The sequence below is a fragment of the Mauremys reevesii genome, linkage group 20, assembly GCF_016161935.1.
Source record: "Mauremys reevesii isolate NIE-2019 linkage group 20, ASM1616193v1, whole genome shotgun sequence".
Taxonomy (NCBI): Eukaryota; Metazoa; Chordata; order Testudines; family Geoemydidae; genus Mauremys; species Mauremys reevesii.
In genome coordinates, this window is record NC_052642.1 from 16,874,992 (window position 1) to 16,880,991 (window position 6,000).

The following is a 6,000-nucleotide window of genomic DNA, read 5'->3' on the forward strand; positions in this document are numbered from 1 at the left end:
TACTGCTCCCACATTGTGACAGCTCCCTCACATTTTTTTCTCAGACTGCTGCAAGCACTGAAATCCGATCCTCCCCATTTCCCTCACTGGATCACAGTCCCAGCCTTCCCTCCCTAGCTCCCAATTCCAGCCTCCCTTTCACCCTGCCCAGTTTCTCTCACCAATTCTCCAGTCCCAGACTCCTTATCCCAATCAACTCCTTTCCTTCCTCACTAGTACAGCTTTTGTCCCCTTTGCATTTGACTCACACAGCTTCCTTCTCCACATGCCTAAGTGTCAGAGAGGGCACAGGAGAGACAGGCTCCTTGCCCTCAGTTCCCGGGGCCAGCCCCACCCAGCCCCAGTGGAGCTGGGAGCAGCCATTACACGGAAAGTCTGGCTTTGCCTGTAGGCCTTAAAGGCTGGAGCATGTTCAGACACTCTCTGGGGATGATGCATGCACAGTCACACACAGAAGCTGCAAGAGGCTCAGTGAGGATGGAATCTTCTGTGAGTTTAGCTGCTGACATCAAAGAAGTCTCTATGTGGGAACTTGGTCAAATTTGGGTGGATTTTCACGGAGATGGCAAAAGGCACATCCCTGATACAAAGGTCATCCCCCTGCTAAATTTCAAGCTGCTGCTCCAAAGTATTGGAACCCTAGAGCTGTTGAAAGAAAAGATCTCCAGAGTTTTTTTTAACATAAGCTAAGGGAAAATATGTGGTTTGCCTCATTCTTGGAAATGGCTGTACTGTTGTGACTGAAATTTTCTAAAAACAAATGAGCCAGAGGCAGGCACCCAGCATGTAAAATTTTAGCACAAACAGTTAAAGTTTGGAAAAGCTATATGTAACTGAAAACAGGGTATTGTAATGGTAAATGTCAAGCAATCTTAACAGAGGACAGCATTACCAGCTCTGCCTACAATTAGAGGATTTTTCTGTCTCCAAACATTTGCACCCCAAGAACCTGGGAAAGCTGGGGAGGACAGCACTCCCAGTGACTGTTATTGGGAAGTGCTTCATTCCCACTTCCTAACATTAGAGGTGATCCCTTTTAAGGTCTCACCACAACTGCTAGGATGTTCTATTCAAATTAAAGATGAGCAAATAACATTCTCAGTTCAGCAGACAGAGCTCCCCTGTAGCAAGAGACACAAAGGGACCAAACTGGGGGCAATTAAAAGCAACACCCCCTGAAATGACCTAGACCCTGTCCCCTCACATGCTCCTTGTCAAAGAGGAAGGAGCCAGCTATAGCAGGAGACAGTGTGTGGTTGGCTGCTAGAAGACCTCCCACCTCCTAGTCTACATTTATACTGTGTTCTGTCACTACAGTGTTTGAACAACCAATGCTTGCACCCCCTGAGGGAAGCTGGTAGTGGAATCTGGTGGGAGCTGGCCCAAGAAGTACCACCAAGATAGCTGTATATAGCTATATGCAGTATGCACAGCACCTCCACCAGTGAGAATAGGTTTCTGGGAGAGGAATGGGTACTAAAAAGGTGGTACATGCTTTGTAATTGCAAACCCTAGAGAAGCTGAGAAGCAGCAGCCAATCTCCAGATGCATACAATTATTAATTATATTAGAGTACCACCAGAAGGCCCTAATCAGGATCAGGGCCCCATTGTGCCAGGCTCTGTCCAAATACAGAGGAAGATACAGACCATGCCCAGAGTCTGCTTACTATCACAGAAGCATTTACTTTCACTACTGCCATGGTGTTGATTTTTTATTTTGTTTTATATTATGCAAAAATAAATGAATGCAAACATATAGGGGGCACTAACTGCTTGAAATAACAAACAGCAATGCAGTGAGTGCCAAGAATAATTAGTGTGCCAGTCCCAAACACCACAGCTTACTGTAAACCACTGCAGGATATAAACATCCTAGCCATTCTTAAGCCCTTCTGAGCTGCTCAGTTCACCCCATCTATCCTAATTCTCTTGTTAGACTGTTAGCTCCTTCCAAGTAGGAACTACCTCTACATTGTGTTTGGTATGGTCCTAGGTACACCATCAGCACTTTTTATATCTATAAAGAAAGGTAAATTTTGATCATCTGAGAGAATAGACTCCTGTGGCTCAGCCTGTCAAAAAGAAACCTTTCCCACAGGTGCATATTAAAAATTACACCCACAAGTCTAAGATCTAGGACCTTATCCTGTGTGCCTTAGTCATGTGAATAGTCTCCTGGCCTCAGTGTAACTACTCAAATGGGGGGGGGGTCTGAAAACAAATCTAGAAGCCGCTAGGTAAGATACCATAGGAAAACAATCCTATGCAGTGAAGGGTAGACAAATTAACATAATATTTTAGTTCTTTTCCATCTTTAACTTCTATCAAAGTCCCAAACAGTTTCAGTACATTGCAATGTACAAAATGGAAATTTAGCTCAAGTGAACTGGAGCTAAGAGCTAAGTCATTCTATGAAAAACTATCTACTACAAGACTTCCACTGCAATTTTTTTCCCTGAATACTTCACATTTTAGTTGCTGAAATTTTGGTTTTGAATCCAGATATATATAGGTCAACCATCTGGTGACCTGATTGGATGAGAACAATTTCATTGAGATAGGTCTATGGAATATAACCACATTGCAGAATAATGGTTTCATATCACTCAATAAACACCATGGCAAAAACAAAGTAACTCATCAAAAGCATTTGACAGCAACTTGAGCATATATTTTTAGAGTGGCATACATTTATCTTACAGCAATTACTTTATTTATATTCCACCTAACATATGATTAATGGTGTGTCACTTTGTCTGATAGACAAACGTGCAACAGCACTATGAGACCAGTACCAAAATGCAGCATTCTGATTGGCTTAGGGTGATTCAGACAATTAGAAACTATTTGGGCCTTAAAAGTACAGCTCTAAAACAAACAAAATAAATATGAATAAGTCAGTTTGCCATTGGGTGCATGTTTGAACTCCTGTATTTACTAAAGGGCAATCGTCCAGAAATCCCATTAGTAAAGTATTGGTCCCAGGTGACAGAAAATGGACAGATTTTTTGATCAGTTGATTTTAATGGACTTAAGCCTTTAAGACATATCAACAATGAACAACACAACAACTATAACTTCTTCCCCTCCATAAACATGCCTCATCCCTCTTCTGCCATCTATTAAAACAAACAGCCCAGGTTATAAAACTATACAGCCTACCTAGCTAAAACACCAAATCCTGTTACAGGTTTTTGGACTTGATTTCCAGTCATTCAACTTTTTTTTTTTTTTGTATCTTTGCAAAATAGTAATAACAACAACAACAATATTTTGAAACAACACAAAGGAAGAGGGCTATGGGAAAGGAGAAACACAGCTTAACAACAACCTGTATATAAAGCCGGGCTAACCTCAGCAGGGCTCCAGAGAAGGGGTGGGGAGATTTGGGGCTGGGGGAATTCTGCTTGGAAACAGAATGACAAAGAGCCCCGGGGTTCACTCACAGCCCCCCCCCTCCCAGCGCTGGCTGCCCCACAGAACACCCCCCACCCCAGAGGGAGCCTAGGGGGAGGAGGAGGAAACGCTCACACATGGATCCAGCTCAGTGGGGGATGTGGCTGGAGACGGAGCCCGTGATCCGTAGGTGCCACAGCGCCCTAGCATGGAACGAAGTCCCCCCCCCGGCTCCCTTTCCCATCCCAGCCCGGCCAGGCGGGGACAGCCTGGAAACCCCCCTCAGGAAAATCCGCCCGGCGGGGAGAGCCCAGCCCGGTGAGGGCCTCTGCCCGGCTCCGCCCGCGGGAGCGTTGCCTGGGCACTGCCCGGCCGAGCGGGCTGGCACGGGCGGCCGCGCAGGGTCCGGCTCCGGGTCCGGCTCCAGCCGGGGCTGCCCCGGCCGCACAAAGGCAGCTCCGAAGACCCCCGCCGGCACGGGACGGACAATTCCTGCCGCTTCCTTACCCGGCTGCCGCGGCGGCTGCTCCCGGGCTGCTGGGGCAGAGGCGGGCTCCGCGCCGCCCGCAGCTGGAGCGGGGCTGAGGGGGCGGGCGCTGCCCCGGGAGCCGTTGAGGCGGGTGTGAAGGGGGGGAGAGACAGGCGCGCGCGCGCTCGCGAGCTCCCCGGGAGTTCGGCTCCGAGCTCCCCTCACGCAGCCGCCGGCGCAGCTCGCAGGCTGGGGGCGCCTCGGAAATGGCAGGGGCTCTGCTCAAGCTCCAGCACGGGAGGGAAACGCGAGCCCGGCGGCTTCCTAGCGGCCGGCTGCCTGAAGTGCAAACGAGCTCCTCGTGCCCGGCCCGCCGGGCGGGGTGGGGGAGACCGGCGCAGCACCCATGGGCAAGAGCCCTGGGATTCCCTCAGGCGAATCTTTATGGCACCAACGCACCGGGTCTCTAGCCATGGGGCAGGGAATTAACATCCCCCCCGCACAGAAGGGGGAACTGAAGGAGGCAGAGGTTAAGCAACTTGCCCAAGGTCACAGAGTGGAGTCAGTGTCTTGATTAAAATTCAGGCTCCCAGGACCCATTGCTAAGCACCAACTGTTGTCTCACCCCGTACCTGAGAGCTAGTATTTGTATGGCATGGGACGTCACTGTACCTAGTTACTTAGGGCAAAACACAATGAGCCAAATGCATCCCCAAAGCAGGCCCCTGAAATTGAAGAGGGTTCTCAGCCAGGCTCCAGAGATTCAGGACTGCACAGCCTTCTGCACTGCAAAGTGTGAGGCGTTCACCAGAGTGCTGAGGCCTCCTCTGGAAAAAGGAATGGGGGAGGATCCCAGTGTGGGAACAGTTGAGACCCACTGCAATAGGATTCCACCAGAAGAGTACTGTTTCCTTTCTTGATAGTGACCTTTACGTGCAGTGGCAGGAAACAGAAGCTAAAGGGACTAGAAAGGGCCAGAGAATTTAAAATAATGTGCACAATGTAGCTAGTGATTAGGGTGAGAAGAGCACTTACATTTGGCCTATCCCGAATGTGGAACATACCTTTTAAGAAGCAGAGGTGTAAATATTTATATTATGGTGGTGCCCCATGGCCCAATATTTAGAATGCCCGGTTGCTGCTTGGAGTAATGCTCCACCATGTACTGTGGTGCTAATGCTGAAGAGACTATGGAATCCACTGCAGAAGCTTCTCTAGAAGGGTCAGGTAAAGTCTAGATTGTCAGTTACCATAGCAATAGGTAGGGACTAAGGCCCTGAATAGAATTTGTCTCAACAACATTCTGGGAATGAGCTTATGTTGGCATAGCACTTTTTGTCCTGAAGGTTCCCAAACACACTTTGTGATTGTCTGTAAATTAGGTATTGGGGGAGGAGGGTCCTTAATTTTGCATGTTTGTTTCAGTATTAAAGAGGGGTCTTGAAAATCACAGAAGTGTTACCTAATTTATAGACATCCCCTTTACAAACGTAACTAGCTTTCCTGAGCATCAGCATGGTGTGGATATAGAATAAAGAAGAGGATAGTTCTTAAGGATAGGGCTTAATATGAGATGTGGTCTATAATAAAGGATCACTTCAACCACAGATAAAAGGGTGTCATGGCTGGTGTGTAACTTGGCAGTGTTTTTGACAGCTCCCATCAACATCACATAACAGTTTATGACAGGAAGTGATCTTTTCTAACAAATTACAGGGAAAACTTTAAATTGAATATACACAACTTGTCCTCTTTACCAAAGGACAGAATTACATCCTTAATGACAAGTGGTTAAGACCTTGGTTTCACTTCTAGAGATAAAGCTCCTCAATGACCTGTGCTGGAGCATAGTGCCCCAGCTACTGAGTCATCAACACTACTTCGTGCAGCACCTAGTAGTTCCTTAAAGGTCTCCCATCCAAGTATGACACGTCTTTGTCCCTGCTTAGCCCATGCTTATAGCATAAGGGACAACGGTTGCAGGATATAATTGCAGAATTGTACTATGGTTTTACTATGATTATAAGATAATATCCTGGTCTATATTAAAATAACTCAACTTGGAAGGGTACATTTACAAAGTGTGTGTGTGTCTTATCCTTATAGCATCCTTGATCCTGTTGCCTAGCAGTA

General features: G+C 47.3%; 1 protein-coding gene across 3 annotated transcripts in view; it reads right to left on the reverse strand.

Annotated features, from left to right (window-relative positions):
• The window catches only part of CUEDC1 (CUE domain containing 1), a 123,305-nt gene extending 118,252 nt beyond the window's left edge, over positions 1-5,053 (reverse strand). Inside the window, exon 1 of one of the 3 annotated variants that reach the window (XM_039508133.1) lies at positions 4,932-5,053. The gene's annotated coding sequence lies outside the window, so the exon portion shown is untranslated. Of the gene's footprint in view, positions 1-3,905; positions 4,046-4,931 lie in introns of those variants that run through there. The other 2 variants (XM_039508135.1, XM_039508134.1) reach the window with 2 other exon arrangements.
• Positions 5,054-6,000: the final 947 nt, after the last annotated feature.